The following is a 20,180-nucleotide window of genomic DNA, read 5'->3' on the forward strand; positions in this document are numbered from 1 at the left end:
TGACCCAAGCCGGGAATCGAACCCGGGTCCCTGGTGCTGTGAGGCAGCAGTGCTAACCACTGCACCACCGTGCTGTCCTTAAGTGGGTATTGGGCTTCCTTCGAGCTGGAATTGAACCAGCGACCCAAGGATGTCAGTTTGAATCATCGACCGTCGTCCGCTGTACCAGCCGAGCAGTCAAAGGGAGTCTTCGTTGTTTGCCCCTCGCACGCTCCGATTCCCATGCTGGATGGGGTGATAAAATTCTGCCCATTATGCCTTGGGAATTTCAGAGTCAGGGATCAGTGATGGACTGGATTTCATTATCCCAGTTTTTGACTTGACTTATTATTGTCACTGGGATCCAGTGAAAAGTATGGTTTATTGCACGCTATGTAGACAAAGCATACTGTACATAGAGTAGATAGGGGAGTAGGAAAGGAGAGGGTGCAGAATATAGTGTTGCAATTACTAGTAGTGTGAAGAAAAAGATCTCAATATAAGGTAAGTCCATTCAAAAGTCTGACGGCAGCAGGGAAGAAGCTGTTCTTGAGTCAGTTGGTACGTGACTTCAGGCTTTCGTATTATTTTCCTGATGGAAGAAGGTGGAAGAGAGAATGTCCGGGGTGTGTGGGGGCCCTTAATTATGCTGGCTGCTTTGCTGAGGCAGCGGGAAGTGTAGACAGAGTCACTGGATGTGAGGCTGGTTTGCCTGATGGATTGGGCTACGTTCACGACCTTCTGTAGTTCCTTGCGGTCTTGGGCAGAGCAGGAGCCCAGACCGAGCTGTGATACAACCAGAAAGAATGCTTTCTATGGTGCAACTGTAAAAGTTGGTGAGCGTCGTAGCTGACATGTCAAATTTCCTTAGCCTCCTGAGAAAGTGAAGGCGTTAGTGGGCTTTCTTAATTATAGTGTCGGCATAGAGGCCAGGACAGGTTGTTGGTGATCTGGACATCTAAAAACTCCCGACCATTTCCACTTCATCCCCATTATAGAATCATAGAATCCTACAGTTCGGAAGGAGGCCATTCAGCCCATCGATTCTGCACCTACCGCAATCCCACCCAGGCCCTATCCCCATGGCACCATTTACCCTAGCTAGTCCCCCTGACACTAAGGGGCAATTTAGCATGGCCAGCCCACCTAACCTGCACATCTTTGGAGTGTGGGGGGGAAACCGGAGCACCCGGAGGAAACTCACGCGGACACGGGGAGAGCGGGGAGACTCCACACAGACAGTGACCCAAGCTGGGCATTGAACCCGGCTCCCTGGTACTGTGAGGCAGCAGTGCTAACCACTGGGCGACCGTGCCACCCACGTAGACAGGGCATGTCCTCCACTGCACCTTCTGAAGTCGATGCCTATCTCTTTGTTTTGCTAACACTGGGGGAGAGATTATTGTTGCTGCAGCAGCTCACCAGGTTCATGATTTTCCAAACCTCAGGCCATCCCAGATCACTTTCCAGCCAGCGTGGTCAATCTTGCAATGAAGGGAAGGTGGCAGCTAATTTGTGCACAGCAAGATCCCACAAACAGCAGGGCGACAATGACCCAGGTAACATTATTTTACGAATGTTAACTGAGAGGGGCCAACATTTTGAGCGGGGTATCGGGGAGAGCTCTGCAGGTAAATTAAACCTGGATGGGAAAACAAAGTTATCTGTTGTTGTTTCTCAAAGGTTGCAAGCAAATGTGAAGGGAGCAAATGTAATTACGTTGCAGGGAGCGAACAGACTGAAAGCACGAGAGGGGAGGTGCAGTTCAAATTCTGTGAGGAGATTATTACAGTAATTTCAAAAAAAAATACACTCAAAAAACAGAGGCTCAATTCTATCAACAGAGCACAAAGAAAATGCAATAGTGATCCAGTGGGGAAACTATCTGTCCCGTTTTCCAGTGGGGAAACTATCTGTCCTGTTTTCCAGTGGGGAAACTATCTGTCCCGTCTTCCAATGGGGAAACTATCTGTCCCGTCTTCCAGTGGGGAAACTATCTGTCCCGTCTTCCAGTGGGGAAACTATCTGTCCCGTCTTCCAGTGGGGAAACTATCTGTCCTGTTTTCCAATGGGGAAACTATCTGTCCCGTTTTCCAATGGGGAAACTATCTGTCCCGTTTTCCAATGGGGAAACTATCTGTCCCGTTTTCCAATGGGGAAACTATCTGTCCCGTCTTCCAGTGGGGAAACTATCTGTCCCGTTTTCCAGTGGGGAAACTATCTGTCCCGTTTTCCAATGGGGAAACTATCTGTCCCGTTTTCCAATGGGGAAACTATCTGTCCCGTTTTCCAATGGGGAAACTATCTGTCCCGTTTTCCAGTGGGGAAACTATCTGTCCCGTTTTCCAGTGGGGAAACTATCTGTCCCGTCTTCCAGTGGGGAAACTATCTGTCCCGTTTTCCAGTGGGGAAACTATCTGTCCCGTTTTCCAATGGGGAAACTATCTGTCCCGTTTTCCAATGGGGAAACTATCTGTCCCGTTTTCCAATGGGGAAACTATCTGTCCCGTTTTCCAATGGGGAAACTATCTGTCCCGTTTTCCAATGGGGAAACTATCTGTCCCGTTTTCCAATGGGGAAACTATCTGTCCCGTCTTCCAATGGGGAAACTATCTGTCCCGTTTTCCAGTGGGGAAACTATCTGTCCCGTTTTCCAATGGGGAAACTATCTGTCCCGTTTTCCAATGGGGAAACTATCTGTCCCGTTTTCCAATGGGGAAACTATCTGTCCCGTCTTCCAGTGGGGAAACTATCTGTCCCGTTTTCCAGTGGGGAAACTATCTGTCCCGTTTTCCAATGGGGAAACTATCTGTCCCGTTTTCCAATGGGGAAACTATCTGTCCCGTTTTCCAATGGGGAAACTATCTGTCCCGTTTTCCAATGGGGAAACTATCTGTTCCGTTTTCCAATGGGGAAACTATCTGTCCCGTTTTCCATCTGATAATTTTTAGTAAAGAGGTTACGTGTGGAATAACAGATGGACCTGGGCATCGATCGAAGGGAAAAGTCAGTATTTCTGAGGAGTAAATGTGTGTTTTTGCTGAGGGGATCACGAAGAGTTCATTTTGGTTCAGTCTACCTGACAAGACGCATGTGATAAAAGTCCAGTGAAATTAATGACTAAACTCGCTCCTTTAGACAACTGGCTAGACTTAATTATAAGTGTTTGGCTTTGCCAGTTAGATGCAATGTAGCATTCAGTTAGGGGAAGCGATGGTTTAGTGGTATTATGGTGGGACTATTAATCCAGACACTCAGCTAATGTTCTGGGCACCCGGGTTCGAATCCCACCACAGCAGGAGATGGAATTTGAATCCAATAAAAACATATTGGGGGTTCCATGGTGGCACAATGGTTAGCACTGCTGCCTCACAACATCAGGGACCCGGGTTCAATTTCAGCCTTGGGTCACTGCCTGTGTGGAGCTTGTACTTTCTACTTGTGTCTGTGTGGGTTTCCCCCCGGGTGCCCCGGTTTTCTCCCATTGTTCAAAGTTGTGTGAGTTACATTGATTGGCCATGCTAAGTTGATCCTAGTGTAAGGGGTATTAGCAGGGTAAATGAGGGTTATGAGAATAGGGCCTGGGTGGGATTGTGGTCGGTACAGGCTCAATGGGCCAAATGGTCTCATAGAAATAGACAATCATAGAAAGGCTACAGTACAGAAAGAGGCCATTTGACCCATCGCGTCTGTGTCAATCACAATCCCACCCAGGTCCTACCCCCATATCCCTACATATTTTACCCACTAATCCCTCTAACCTACACATCTCAGGACGCTAAGGGGCAACCAGCCTAACCCCCACATCTTTGGACTGTGGGAAGAAACTGGAGCACCTGGGGGAAACCCACACAGACACAAGGAGAATGTGCAAACTCCACACAGACAGTGACCCGAGCCGGGAATCGAACCCAGGCCCCTGGAGCTGTGAAGCAGCAGTGCTAACCCACTGTGCTACCCTGCCACTCCTTCTGCGCTGCAGCGGTTCTACGATTCTATATCTGGAATTAAGAATCTACTGATGACCATGAAACCATTGGCGATTGTCGGAAAAATTCATCTGGTTCATTGATGTCTTTTGGGGAAGGAAATCTGCCGTCCTTACCCGGTCTGGCCTACATGTGACTCCAGAGGCTGAGTCTCAGCTGCCTCTCTGAAATGGCTGAGCGAGACACTCTATTGTATCAGCGATTCAGGAAGGCAGCTCACCACCACCTTCACAAGGGGAACTAGGGATGGACAATAAAATACGAGGCCAGCCAGCGACGCCCGTGTCCCACAAATGTATTCGAAGAAAAGAATCACGAGAAACAAATTCCCTCTCCTGCACATTCCAGTTCTTAGAATAACAGTTTCTCCCAGTGCCCGTGAATTTGGAGCCTCGATACTGTTCCGAGTAATCTGCCTTTGTCGCTCGAGTGGGTAATTATGTGTCAGTCAAAATCTCATTACAGAAAAGAAATATATAAAATGTATCTGGAGCTATCCCTCAGTCCCCAGACTGAACAAAATGCTGCCAGCGGTTTGGTGACAAGCTCAATGCTCTCCAGATCACACAGACTTTTCATTTGGAATCGCTTTTTCTTTTGCACTAACTAAATATTTTATTACCTCTTTCGCTTTGTTGGAAGAACTGAACTTCCCATTCGAGTCAGCAATTTAATTTGAGGAGCGGCAGTGTTAATGTAAAGTGTGTGAGGGAGGCATTGGGACTGATTTGGGAGGGGAACGGGGCTCCTCTAATGAAGGAAGTTTTATCAGGTTGGGCCTATTTATACTCGTTGGACTGTGACAAGAATGAACGCAGATTTTATTGCAACCTATAAAGTTCTGAGGGGGCTTGGTTGGGTGTATGTTTCCCCTCCCGGGGGAATAGGATTCCTGCAGTGCAGAAGGAGGCCATTCGGCCCACCAAGTCTGCACCGACGCTCTGCAAGAGCATCTCACCCCGGCCCTCTCCCTCGCCCTTCCCCCCGTAACCCCACACATTTGCCATGGCGTCTAACCTGCACATCTTTGGCCACTAAGGGGCAACTTAAAATGGCCAATCCGCCTCACCAGCGCCTCTTTTGGGCTACGAGAGGGAACTGCAGCACCCGGAGGAAACCCACACAGACACGGGGAGAATGGGCCAGGGACCTGAGTTCAATTCCAGCCTTGGGCGGCTGTCTGTGTGGAGTTTGCACATTCTCCCCGTGTCTGCGTGGGTTTCCTCCGGGTGCTCCGGTTTCCTCCCACAGTCTAAAGATGGGCTGGTTAAGGGGATTGGCCGTGCCAAATTGCACCGAGTGTCAGGGGAATTAGCAGGGTAAATATGTGGGGTGACTGGAATAGGGCCTGGGTGGGATTGTGGTCGGTGCAGAATCGATGGGCCGAATGGCCTCCTTCTGCACTGTAGGGATTCTATAATATTGTGAGATGGGCATAAGTGATTCTGCTGTTGTCATTTACATCTCCTCTGGACTCATCTTTAGGTTCCTCTAAATCTTGTAAACTCCAGCAGAAAGAAGCCGAGACCGTCTGACAGTTCCTCATTAGACAATCCATTCATTCAGCTATTAGTCTGGTAAATCTCCTGGGAACTGCTTTTGAGGCACTTACATATTTCCAAGACACACAAGGCTATGGACCAAGTGCTGGAAAATGGGATGAGAAGATTTAGGTGGCTTGTCTTTGACTGGCACAGATGTGATGGGCTGAAGGGCCTTTTTCTGTGCTATGCTGTGCTAAGACTCCACAGAGACCTATGTACAAGGTGACACATCTCTTTTCCCAGTTGAAGAAAGTAAAGTTTATTTATTAGTCACATGTAGGCTTACATTAACACTGTAATGAAGAAGACATAAGAACATGAGAACTAGGAGCAGGAGTGGGCCATCTGGCCCCTTGAGCCGGCTCCACCATTCAGTAAGATCATGGCTGATCTTTTCATGGACTCAGCTCCACTTACCCGCCCGCTCACCATAACCCTTAATTCCTTTACTGTTCAAAAATTTATCTATCCTTGCCTTAAAAACATTCAATGAGGTTGCCTCAACTGGGCAGGGAGTTCCACAGATTCACAACCCTTTGGGTGAAGAAGTTCCTCCACAACTCAGTCCCCCTAGTTCTAGTTTCACCCGCCAGTGGAAACAACTTCCCTGCTTCTATCTTACGTATTCCCTTCATAATCTTATATGTTTCTATTAGATTTCTCCTCATTCTTCTGAATTCCAGTGAGTATAGCCCCAGTCTGCTCAGTCTCTCCTCATAAGCCAACCCTCTCAACTCCAGAATCAACCTAGTGAATCCCCTCTGCACCCCCTCCAGTGCCTGTATATCCTTTCTCAAGTAAGGAGACCAAAACTGTACACAGTACTCCAGGTGTGGCCTCACCAGCACGTTATACAGCTGCAACATAACCTCGCTGTTTTTAAACTCCATCCCTCTAGCAATGAAGGACAAATTCCATTTGCCGCCTTAATTACCTGCTCCACTTGCAAACCAACTCCTTGAGATTCCTGCACAAGGACACCCAGGTCCCTCTGCACAGCAGCATGCTGCAATTTTTTACCATTTAAATAATAGTCCATTTTGCTGTTATTCCTACCAAAATGGATGACCTCACATGTACCAACATTGTACTCCATCTGCCAAACCCTAACTGACTCACTCAGACTATCTATACCCCTTTGCAGACTTTCAGAGTCCTCTGCACACCTTGCTCTTCCACCTTCTTAGTGTCATCTGCGAATTTTCACACTTTATACTTGGTCCCCAACTCCAAACCATCTAAATAAATCATAAACAATTGCGGTCCCAACACTGATCCCTGAGGCACACCACTGGTCACTGATCGCCAACCAGAAAAATACCCATTTACCCCCACTCTTTGCTTTCTATTAGTTAACCAATCCTCTATCCATGCTAATCCATTACCTGTAACACCGTGCACCTTTACCTTATGTAGCAGTCTTTGATGCAGTACCAAAGATGGGGGTTGAAATTTTCCAGCCCCTCATGCCAGCCAGATCTTCCAGTCCTGCCAATGTGGACAGAGATTTCGAAGGCTCGCCAGCCCAGTGGGAAGAGCTGGAAAATTCCAGCTGGGAAGTGTAAAAATTGGGGTGGTGGACAAAATAGAACTGATGCTTGCAAGAATGCGTTCGCCCTCCCAGATTGTACACAATAATTTAAACAAAATCCAACATTTATAATGTGCATTTAATGTAATGGATCGTCCCAAACTGCATCATGGAGTGTTATAAAACAGCCTGGCATCAAGCCACATGAGGAGATATCAAAGGCCAAAAGCTTGTCAGGTTGTTTTAAGGAGCGTGTTTTGGAGGAAAGCGAGGTGGCGAAGGTTAGGGAGGGAATTCCAGAGCTGGGAATCCAGGCAACGGAAGACATAGCCTCCAATTTTAGAGCGATTCGAATTGGAAATGGGCAAGAGGCCAGGGAGCACAGATATCTCAGAGGGGTTGTGGGGTTGGCGGAGACGATGTAGAAACATCAAGGAGTAAGGGCTGGTTGGGGGGAGATTTGGAAACAAGGATGAGAACTTCAGAAGAATGAGGGGAGATCTCATTGAGACGTATAAGATGATGAATGGGATGGATAGGATAGAGGTGGAGAGACTCTTCCCGCTCAGAAAGGACAGTAGGACTAGGGGCCACAGCCTCAAGATAAAGGGGGGGTGGTTTAGAACGGAGTTGAGGAAGAACTTCTTCACTCAAAGGGTGGTGAATCTCTGGAATTCTCTGCCTGCTGAAGTGGTGGAGGCTACCTCGCTAAATATTTTTAAGACACGGGTTGATGGGTTTTTGATAAGCGAGGGGATTAAGGGTTATGGAGAGAGGGTGGGAATGTGGAACTGAGCAGGCTCGAAGGGCTAGATGGCCTACTCCTGCTCCTATTTCTTATGTTCTTATGTTCTTATGCTCTTAAAAATCAAAACTTGACCAGGACCTCCGTTGCTAACTGATCCTTCCTCCCGGGTAGGTAGGTGAACAAGCACCTGGGGTGATAAGGGGATGGCAATGGGATTGCCAAGGCATGGCAGCAAAACTTTGGATGATCTCAACTTTACAGAGGGTAGAATGTGGGAGAGCATCCAGGAATGTGTTGGAACATGGGGCAGCACAGATACACAATGGTTAGCACTGCTGCCTCACAGCGCCAGGGATGTGGGTTCGATTCCTGGCTTGGGTCACTGTCTGTGTGGAGTCTGTATGTTCTCCCCGTGTCTGTGTGGGTTTCCTCCGGGTGCTCCAATTTCTCCCACAGTTCAAAAGATGTGCTGGTTAGGGTGCATTGGCCGTGCTAAACTCCCCCTCAGTGTACTGAACAGGCGCCGGATTGTGGCAACTCGGAAATTTTCAGAGTAACTTCATTGCAGTGTTAATGTAAGCCTACTTGTGACACTAATAAATGGATGGCCTCCCATCTATTGACTCTGTCTACACTTCCCGCTGCCTCGGCAAAGCAGCCAGCATAATTAAGACCCCACGCACCCCGGGCATTCTCTCTTCCAGCATCTCCCGTCGGGGAAAAGATACAAAAGTCTGAGGACACGTACCGACCGAATCAAGAACAACTTCTTCCCTGCTGCCGTCAACTTACCTTGCATTAAGTTAATCTTTCTCTACGGCCTGGTGATGACAGTAACACTACACTCTACACTCTCTTATTTCCTTCTCAATGAATAGTATGCTTTGTCTGTGTAACATGCAAGAAATAATATTTTCCACTGTATGTTAATACATGTGATAGTAATAAATCAAATCAACTTAAACTTCAGAACATCAAACAAACAAGAATTGAATTTTTTGGAGCAATCTCTAAAGGCTTGGGTCACAGATATCAGTCTGAAGGAGTGTTAGGAAGGATGAGAGAGAGGGAGGGAGGCTGGAGAGGTTTAAGCACCGGGACCCCAGCTTGAAAGGGTGATGGGTCACTCTGTTAGTTAGGAAATCACTGAGGAGGATCCCACCTCTTATCTGAAGTATGTTAGATCATCAAAGTGTGGGAAACTGAAGGAAATCAAAGGCTGAATATTAATTTGCTGACTGCTAGGAATCACAGATTGCAATTAGGAGACACCAGTCAAAACCCAGAACGCTCAACATCAAAGATGAACAAAATGGACCAGCATGCATATTTATCAGTAACTTTTACCATCGAAAGGGCTTTCATCTGCAAATTTATTTGTAGTGTTTTGCAAATTCCTTTACTGGAATAGTGTAATCCGACAACTTGTTGGTCTAAAGTCGGGCAGTTTAGCTTTCGTTAGCAATATTTATGCAGAAGTGATCACTTTTTTATGCAATTGTCCAGCAAGCAATTATCCCAAGAATTAAACCGAGGGTTTGAAGGTAACTGCACCCTGCGTTTCCTGCAGTTCTGTGACACCTGTTCAGGTGATGAAGGAGCAGCGCTCCGAAAGCTCGTGACGTTTGCTACCAAATAAACCTGTCGGACTTTAACCTGGTGTTGTGAGACCTCTCACTGTGTTTACCCCAGTCCAACGCCGGCATCTCCACATCGCAGCAGATTTTAACAGCCGTTTGCAGTGGTAATCTCCCACGGGTGGCGCGGCACGGTGGCACAGTGGTGAGCACCGCTGTCCCCCAGCGTCAGGTATCTGGGTTCGATTCCCGGCTCGGGTCACTGTCTGTGTGGAGTCTGCATGTTCTCCCCGTGTCTGCGTGGGTTTCCTCCGGGTTCTCCAGTTCCCTCCCACACTCCAAAGATGTGCAGGTTTAATTGATTGGCCATGTTAAATTGCCCCTAGTGTCAGGGGACTAGCAGGGTAAATATGTGGGTTTACTGGGATAGGGCCTCGGTGGGATTGTGGTCGGCGCCAACTCGATGGGTTAAATGGCCTCCTCCTGCACTGTAGAGATTTTATGATCTTTGGAGTGTGGGAGGAAACCGGAGCAGCCGGAGGAAACCCACGCAGACATGGGGAGATTGTACAAACTCCACACAGACAGTGACCCGAGGCCGGAATCGAACCCGGGTCCTCGGCACTGTGAGGCAGCAGCGCTAACCACAAAATTCAAACGTTAGTAATACCCCTTTAAGGTGGAATAACTCATTCCAGGTCTTACTGCACCCTGAGCTTTGTATCTCCCAGCTCCCTGCTCTGTACGGCAAAGGAATTCCTAATCTCCAATCATTTCCTCATTCCCACATGGTTAGATTTTTAAAATCTAATTTCAGACATGAATATAAAATCAGAATGATTATATGAACAGGGGGTTGAAAGTCCCCCCAGTGCGTGGTTGAATTTCTGATGTGCGATTCCTGTAGCTTTAGGCTTCGCTCAGTTGATACAGATTTGGACAATGATTTTTGGTGGGGTGGGGGCGGTTGGGATTCTCCAGTCCTGCTGCTGTGAATGGAGTTTCGACTGGATATCAAATTCTCCATTCTCGCTGGTGGAGGGATGTGCAGGATCCCACCCATTTACCCTGTTTCTCTCCACAGATGCTGCCAGACCTGCTGAGATTTTCCAGCATTTCCTGGTTAATAGTTCCGGCTGTGGGTGTGTACAGGAAGGGAAGCATTTCCGGATCTATCACAGCTTGGTATGGGTGCCTGCTCTGCCCAGGACTGCAAGGAACTACAAAGGGTTGTGAATGTAGCCCAATCCATCACGCAAACCAACCTCCCCTCCATTGACTCTGTCTACACTTCCCGCTGCCTCGGAAAAGAAGCCAAGATAATCAAGGACCCCCACACACCCCGGACATTCTCTCTTCCACCTTCTTCCGTTGGGAAAAAGATACAAAAGTCTGAGGTCACGTAGCAACCAACTCAAGAACAGCTTCTTCCCTGCTGCTGTCAGACTTTTGAATGGACCTAATGTATTATAATAAGTCCTCAGAGGCAGAAGTCTCTTCACTAAAATCCCTTTATTTACAAACTCTTTATTTACAGAGTGCCCGCAGTCAGCAGTCTATCTCTGGGTGTATCAGAGGAACCGACACGCCCAGTTAACTACAAGGCAAAGACTCCCTGATTGGCCCATTAATTGGATCCTTAATCAGGGAGTTCATGCTCCATTGGCCAATCTCAATGGCCTGACTGAAATCATTACACATTTATTAAGTTGATCTTTCTCTACACCCTTGCTATGACTGTAACACTACATTCTACACTCTCTCCTTTCCTTCTCCCCTCTGTACTCTATGAACGGTATGTGTGGTCTGTATAGCGTGCAAGAAACACTGTACCCCAATAATAAATCAAATCAATTCAATTGTCTGTGGGTTTTCAGCAGATGGATAAAGGACTGTGATGTGGGTCACCTCCTAGTTGGCACATCGCTGACTGAGTGATTTTAGGTAAACTTCCGAACACAGGGAGTGAAAAGCCGAAACTGCCCCAAAATCTCAGCTGCTTCCTGATCATCGGTTTGGCTTCCAAGGGAACCAATGAACTGTGACGCTTTAAACCCACGGCTCAGTGATGGACACCCGGAGTGAGGTCAGAATGCTCGCTGCTGCAAGGTGCAGAGCGTCCGATAGGCGTAAACCATCCAAACGTCGAGGGGCAAACAACCGCATTTAGAATGTAGGGCGACCCACTTAACAAATCCATCGTTCTGTTTTGTAGGACACGAGAAGTGGGCCACGGTGAAACCAGGGCTGTGGGTTCATTCCCAGAACCTGAGTAAGATTATCTAAATTCTGACACCCCAGTGCGACACTGAGGGGTAATATCACTGATCTCTGTGTGCTTTCCCATGTGCGGGCCCGCACTTATTTCTCAGTTAACAACACCGTAAAGCAGATTCTCCGGTCATTATCATGTGGCTGTTTGTGGGATCTTGCTGTGCACCCATTGGCTGCCGCGTTTCCTGCGTGTCGACGGTGACTGCATTTCAAAAGCACCTCACCGGGTGTGGAGCGCTGTGGCGAGCTCTGAGGCTGTGGGAGGTGCTATCTTAACATACGGTTCTTTGAATAAGTTGACCTTGTTCGGTCATCAGTTTTTAAAATTCTTTATTCATTCGTGGGATTTGGGTATCGCTGGCTGGACCAGGACGAGGGAGCTCATTAACAGAGCATTTTCCAACTCACTGTTTCTGGTTCTTTTTATTCATTCGTGAGGTCTCACTGTCTAGACCAATACATAGTGCCCATCCCTAGTTGCCCCTTGAGAAGGTGGGGGTGAGCTGCCCTCTTGAATCGCTGCAGTCCGCGTGCTGTGGGTTGACCCACAATGCCGTTTAGGGAGGGAATTCCAGGATTTTGACCCAGTGAAGGAATGGCGAGTCAGGGTGGTGAGTGGCTTGGAGGGGAACTTGCAGGTGGGGGTGTTCCCCACGTATCTGCTGCTCTTCTAGATGGAAGTGGTTGTGGGTTTGGAAGGTGCTGTCTAAGAATCTGTGGTGAATTGCTGCAGTGCATCTTGTAGATGGCACACACTGCTGCTACTGAGCGTCCATGGTGGAGGGAGTGGATGTTTGTAGATGTGGTGCCAATCAAGTGGGCTGCTTTATCCTGGGTGGTGTTGAGCTTCTTGAGTGTTGTTGGACCCATCCAGGCAAGTGGGGAGTATTCCATCACACTCCTCACTTGTACCTTGTAGATGGACAGGCTTTGGGGCGTCAGGAACTGAGTTACTCACCGCAGTATTCCTAACCTCTGACCTGGTCTTGTAGCCACTGTGTTTATGTGGTGAGTCCAGTTGGCTTTGGAAATCAAGTTGATTTGGGGGCCGCGATTTCACCTCAGGGTGCTTTGCCACGGGGGAGGCCGCTTGCCATTGGTTGTTGGTGGGATGATCCAGCCCTGCTGAAATTGGCAGCGGTTTGTATGGTCCCCACTGCCGGAGTACCAGCCATGGATGGGGGAATGAGGGCAGGGTGGGGGGTGTAGTGGGGGGGGTTGGGGGATTGGGGGGATGCAGGGTCACTTTTGGCGAGATCCCACCAGCAGGAAAGGCTGGAAAATCATGGCGTGTGTGCTACATTTTTCATCTGTTATCTTTTCCCATGTAGCAGAAGCAAATCTCTCTCGGCCTGTAAACCAAGGCTCAGGGAGGCCTCCAAATACCATGTGGTGAGTAACACGAGCCCACAGCGGGAGCTGAATTAGGAGCAGGAGTGATGGCCTAATGGCATTATTGCTAGACTATTAATCCAGGCACTCAGCTAATGCCCCGGGAACCCGGGTTCGAATCCTGTCATGGCAGATGGTGGAATTTGAATTCAATAAAAGAATATCTGGAATTAAGAATCTACTGATGAAACCATGTCGGAAAAACCCATCTGGTTCACTAATGTCCTTTAGGGAAGGAAATCTGCCGTCCTTGCCCGGTCTGGCCTACATGTGACTCCAGAGCCACAGCAATGTGGTTGTTCCTTAACTGCCCTCAAATCCCACTCTCTGCCCACCCATGGGCAACTAGGAATGGGCAATAAATTCTGGCCCAGCCAGCGATACCCATGTCCCATAAATGAATCAAAATAAAGTAGGCCGTTCAGCCCTTCACACTGGTTCTGTCATTCAATATGATCATAGCTAGTCTGATTTTTCGCCCTTAACTCCACTTTCCTGTCTACTCTACCGCCCCCCCCCCCCCCCCACTCCATAACTTTGATGCCCTTGTCAATCAGAAATCTATCTAATCTCGGCCTTGAACATTCTTGATGACCCTGCAGCCCCCACTGCCCTTTGGGGAAGAGAGTTCCACGGACCAACTTCCCGGTGGCACAGTGGTTAGCACCTCACAGTGCCAGGGACCCAGGTTCGATTCCAGGCTTGGGTCACTCTCTGTGCACGTTCTCCCTGTGTCTGCGTGGGTTTCCCCCCAGCGCTCCCACAATCCGAAAGACGTGCTGGTTAGGTGCATTGGCCGTACTAAATTCTCCCTCAGTGTACACCCGAACAGGAGTGTGGCAACTAGGGGATTTTCACGCTGACTTCATTGCGGTACTTTAACTCTGAGAGAAGAAACTTCATTTCATCTCTGTCTTAACTAGGGGAAAGTGTAATTTTTTTTAACTGTGTCCACTAATTATAGATTTCCGAACAAGCAGTCCTTATTTCTGCCCGTTTTGAAATTAATTTTGGGTGGGATTCTCCGATCTCATCCACATCGAGCAGGAGCAGGAAACTTGACATTCCAGGCAAAACTCTGTTCAGCAGCACTGGAGAATCCCAGCCCGGAAGCAGGATGGTAGATTTTGGCCGTTGTCTTTGTACGATGACCAAAATAACAAATGTAAACATTAGAACACAGAGATCGCCACATGTCGAGGTGTGTCTAAGGCAGGGTAATAGATCAACACCTTGACAACAACCAATGTCACACCCAGTTTATTCAAAATAATGAGGGACAGTCATAACTTAAGGCAAGATTGGATAAATTCCTATTTATAGAATCCCTACAGTGCAGAAGGAGGCCACTCAGCCCATCAAGTTTGCACTGACCACAATCCCATCCAGGCCCTATTCCTATGACCCCACATATTTACCCTCCTAGTCCTTGATATCAGGGAGAAATTTACCATGGCCAATCCAACTAGCCCACACATCCTTAGACTTTGGAAGGAAACCGAAACACCTGGAGGAAACCCACGCAGACACAGGGAGAATGTGCAGACTCCATACAGATAGTCATCCCAGCCGGGAATCGATCCCGGGTCCCTGGCACTCTGAGGCAGCAGTGCTAGCCACTGTGTCACCGTGCCATCTTCAACTTCCAAAGCTGGGGGCCGTTTGGGGAACTTTTGAGTGTGTAATGATCAGTGTAACATCTTCAGGTTCCCATTCCTTTTAGAATAATTTGGACAGTCTAGTGACTAAATATAGTCAAAGGTGACACATATACATCCCCAGGGAGAATTGACAGGGAACAAGGTGAGATGTGCAGTGATTAGACATTTAACCCGTTCCTGTTATCTTCAATTCTGCCTTGATTTTCAAACAGGAGAACAGTTTCTCACCGAGAGCAGCCTTCTTTAACTGTCTGCAGTTTCTGATCTTACAGCTTGCTTTGTCTGCTAAAGAATTTGCTAAAATTCACCTTGAATTTCATCCCAAGGTGGCCCGCTGCAACATTGTGAAGTTTGTATTGTTGAAGCCGCAATGCCATCTGAGCTTGAACTGGAACGACACGATGGCACAGTGGTTAACGCTGCTGCCTCACAACCCCAGGGGCCCAGGTTCAATTCCCAGCTCGGGTCGCTGTTTGTGTGGAGTTTGCACATTCTCCCCGTGTCTGCATGGGTTTCCTCCGGGTGCTCCAGTGTCCTCCCACAGTCTGAAAGATGTGTGTGAGTTAACTCACGCTAAATTGTCCCTTAGCGCTGCCCCAAGATATGTAGACTAGGTAGATTTAGCTGGGTAAAAATGTGCAGTTACGGTGATAGAGCCTGAGTAAGGTAAAAAAGGTGGGCTGGTGTAGACTCGATGGGCTAAATGGTCTCCTCTTGCACTGTAGGGATTCAATGATGAAACAGCAATTATCTTGAGGTAGAAGATGAGTCCTGATTGTATTGAAAGACAGACCAGACTGGAAGGGCTGAATGGCCTACTCCTGCATCTATTTCTGGTAGCTTTAACTACTACAGGACATCCCAAAGTGCTTTACAGCCAATGAAGTACTTTTGCGAGTAGCGAATTTGTGCACAGCAAGCTCCCACCAATAGCAATGTGGTACTGACCCGATGATGTGTCTTTCCTCATGAAGAATAGGAATTGGCCTGGATACTCGGGGAGAATCCCCTCTGCTCCTCATCGAAAACAGCATCATGGGATTGATTCTGTCCGCCTGAGAGGGCTGAAGGGTCTCGATTTGACCTTTCACCTGAACTCAGCACCTCCAGCCTTGTCTTTCACCCTCAGTAGCTGGAGTGGGACTCGAACCGGCAACCTGCTGATTGCATGGCGAGAGTGCTACCAATTAAAACACAGCTGGCCTATAGTGAGGCGCTATATGATTAAGCGCAACAATACCTGGGTAAAATCCTGCATGGCAGAGAATTGTGTTGTGCTGGGTGTTTTAGGTCCTTCATTTGTAGTTAGCTGTATGGAAGCTACCATTGTAATAATGATTTAATTTGAATTGATTTATTATTGTCACATACATTGGGATACAGTGAAAAGTATTATTTCTTGCGCGCTATTCAGACAAAGCATGCCATTCATAGAGAAGGAAAGGAGAGAGTACAGAATGTACTGTTACAGTCATAGCTAGGGTTATTGATTTAATTTGAATTGATTTATTATTGTCACATACATTGGGATACAGTGAAAAGTGTTATTTCTTGCGCACTATACAGATAAAGCATACCATTCATAGAGAAGGAAATGAGAGAGTACAAAATGTACTGTTACAGTCATAGCTAGGGTTATTGATTTAATTTGAATTGATTTATTATTGTCACACGCATCGGGATACAGTGAAAAGTATTGTTTCTTGCGCGTTATACAAATCATACTGTTCATAGAGTACTTAGGGGAGAAAGAGAGGAGAAAGTGCAGAATGTAGTGTTACAGTCACAGCTAGGGTGTAGAGAAAGATAAGAGATCGAATGAAAGCATTGTTAGCGAGTTTAAAGGAGTTAGAATTAAGTTTTAGAAGCAGAGAACAAGAGTAAAAAATAAAATTAGAATGTATGCTGGGCACAGCTCGTAAGAGGTCGTCTCGCTCCTGTGCCATCTTGGAAGAATTGAGAAAGATCAGCTTAATATAAAGTAGGTGGCCTCAAAAGTCTGATGGCAACAGGGAAGAAGCTGTTCTTGAATTGGTTGGTACCTGCCTCAGACTTTTGTATCTTAATTCTGATGGAAGAAGGTGGAAGAGAGAATGTCCGGGGTGCGTGGGGTCCTTAATTATGCTGGCTGCTTTTCCAAGGCAGCGGGAAGTGTAGACAGAGTCAGTGGATGGGAGGCTGGTTTGCGTGATGGACTGGGCTACATTCACGTGCAGTAGTTAAGGTTTATATTACAGCCCCAGTTCCCACTGCGGCTCGATTCTCTGACTGTTCCAGCGGACATTGTTCCGTTTATTCCAGAGGCGTCCACTGAGTTTGAGAAATGTCTCCCCTTTGTAACTCAATCGCATTTTCCAATTCTTTCCAGCACTCACCGGTGCTTGATTCGTATTTTTAGTTATTTCTCTACGATATTCAGCGAAATGAAAGTTGATTTCACTCCCCGTTTCCTCACTGCTGCTCGGGTTATTCGATACAGTCACACAGCCACCATATTTCTGCAGTGATCAATGTGATAAATACTGTAAAATAATGAATATTAATGTGCAGAGATGAAAGAGGAAAGGGAAAGAGTTCGAGCGACATTGAAAAATTGTTTGAGTTTCGGTTGCGCAGTTTTATAAAGATAGACGTGCATTTATATAGCGCCTCTCATTACCCTCATGACATTCCGAACTGCTTTCATAGAACCACAGAATGTAGCATCATAGAATCCCTACAGTGTAGAAGGAGGCCATTCGGCCTATCGAGTCTGCACTGACCACAATCCCACCTAGGTCCCATCCTCGCAACCCCACATATTTACCCTGCCAGTGGCACAGTGGTTAGCAGTGCTGTTTGTCAGCGCCAGCGACCCAGGTTCGATTCCCGGCTTGGGTCACTGTCTGTGCAGAGTTTGCACTTTTCCCCTGTGTGGGTTTCCTCTGGGTGCTCCGGTTCCCTCCCACACTGCGGGTTAAGTGGATTGGCCACGCTAAATTGCCCATTGGTGTCAGGGAGATTGGCGGGAGAAATAAATGGAGGTTATGGGGATAGGAGAGTTGTCAGCATGGGCTCAATGGGCCAAATGGCCTCCCTCTGCGCTGTAGGGATTCTATGATAATGGGCTAAGTAAAGAAACAAGAGATCTGCTTGTCTCAAACAAGCATATCATTACCAACAGCTAAATAAAAAGGAACAGTTGATCTGAAGTGGTTGAACTCAATGTGAAGTCCCCAAGCTTTGACACTTATCTCTGATTTCTTCTGGTTCCGATTAAAGTTCACAGAAAGTGTCTGACACACTGAGTGTGTTTCCAGCATCTCCTGTTTCGAGCTACGCTGCTGTTGTACAGTGCTTAGCCCTCAGGCTAAACAAGGCAATGAAATGACTACGTTCCTATGGATTAGTTAGAACAAAGATTGAAAAACAATATGCAAAGGCACTTATTTACTCGCTGACTTCACTGCTTGCTCTCATTGTGGGTTGGGGGTGGGGTGGGGGGAGTCAGAGTCTATCCAGACAGATTCCGGATGTTAGGCAGGGTACACCCAGGGTGGGGTGCCAGTCCACACTCACAGGCAAACTGAGGGGCAATTACTTTTTTTATTCATTCGTGGGACATGGGTGTCACTGGCTGGGCCAGCATTTATTGCCCATCCCTAGTTGCCCCTTGAGAAGGTGGGGGTGAGCTGCCTTCTTGAATCGCTGCAGTCCGCGTGCTGTGGGTTGACAATGTCGTTAGGGAGGGAATTCCAGGATTTTCCGGTCACTGTGAAGGAATGGTGATATGTTTCCAAGTCAGGATGGTGAGTGGCTTGGAGGGGAACTTGCAGGTGGTGGTGTTCCCCATGTATCTGCTGCTCTTGTCCTTCTAGATGGAAGTGGTTGTGGGTTTGGAAGGTGCTGTCTAAGGATCTTTGGTGAATTGCTGCAGTGCATCTTGTAGATGGCACACACTGCTGCTACTGAGCTTCGGTGGTGGAGGGAGTGGGTGTTTGTGGATGTGGTGCCAATCAAGTGGGTTGCTTTGTCCTGGATGGTGAGGAGATTCTTGAGTGTTGTTGGAGCTGTCCCCACCCAGGCAAGTGGGGAGTATTCCATCACACTCCTGACTTGTGTCTTGTGGATGGTGGACAGGCTTTGGGGGATCAGGAAGTGAGTTACTCACCGCAGTATTCCTAACCTCTGACCGGCTCTTGTAGCCACTGTGTTTACGTGCTGAGTCCAGTTGAGTTTCTACGCTATGGTAACACCAAAGATGTTGACAGTATGGGATTCAGTGATGGTTATGCCATTGAATGTCCAGGGGTGGTGGTCAGAGTGTCTCTTATTGGTGATGGTCATTGCCTGGCATTTGTGTGATGCGAATTTAGCGTGGCCAATCCACCAAATGTGCACATCTTTGGAATGTGGGAGGAAACTGGAGCACCCGGAGGAAACCCAGTCAGACATGGGGAGAATGTGCAGTCTCTGAACAGTCACCTGAGGCTGGGAATCGAACCCAGGTTATTGGCGCTGTGAGGCAGCAGTGCGAATCACTGTGCACCGTGCCGCTCTTTCTATCACTATTTAAAGAATTTCTAGGATGGGATTTTACGGTCTCGCTCATCCTGAAACTGGAAAATCTCGCCTGAGATCAATGGACCTTTCCATTGTCTACCCCTCGCCTGCTCCACTTCCCATGGTGGGCAGGCTGGTAAAATTCCGGTCAGTCTTCACCCTTTGAAGAACCTGTCCCAGTCCCCCCATGCCGATGCCGTAGTTAAGAAAGCCCCCAATGCTTCTACTTTCCCAGAAAACTAAGGAAAGTCAGCATGTCCGCCCTGACTCTCACTAATATTTACAGATGCACCATAGAAAGCATTCTTTCTGGTTGTATCACAGCTTGGTATGGGCTCCTGCTCTGCTCAAGACCACAAGGAACTACAAAAGGATGTGAATGTAGCCCAATCCATCTGCAAACCAATCTCCCATCCATTGACTCTGTCTACACTTCCCACTGCCTCGGCAAAGCAGCCAGCATAATTAAGGACCTCATGCTTTCTTCTGTCGGGAAAAAGATGCAAAAGTCTGAGGTCACGTGCCAACCGACTCAAGAACGGCTTCTTCCCTGCTGCTGTCAGACTTTTGAATGGACCTACCTCGCATAAAGTTGATCTTTCTCTACACCCTCGCTGTGACTGTAACACTACATTCTGCACTCTCTCCTTTCCTTTTCTACGAACGGTATGCTTTGTCTGTATAGCGCACAAGAAACAAGACTTTTCACTGTATCCCAGTACATGTGGCAATAATAAACCAAATCGAATCAAAAAAGTTGATTGACAAAACTAACCCCAAGTTTCTAAATGAGGACAAGTTTTTAATTCCTGCCTCGTGCCTGAGGACTGAATAAGATTTCACCTCAGATCCTCAGCAAATGATGGGACATAACAGAAGCCTGTCATCTCGGTGGAAATCAAATCTTCTCTGTTAAGCAGGAACTGTCTGAAACGATTTAAAT

This window comes from Carcharhinus amblyrhynchos, chromosome 12, assembly GCF_965287045.1.
Source record: "Carcharhinus amblyrhynchos chromosome 12, sCarAmb.v2.hapA, whole genome shotgun sequence".
Classification (NCBI taxonomy): Eukaryota; Metazoa; Chordata; class Chondrichthyes; order Carcharhiniformes; family Carcharhinidae; genus Carcharhinus; species Carcharhinus amblyrhynchos.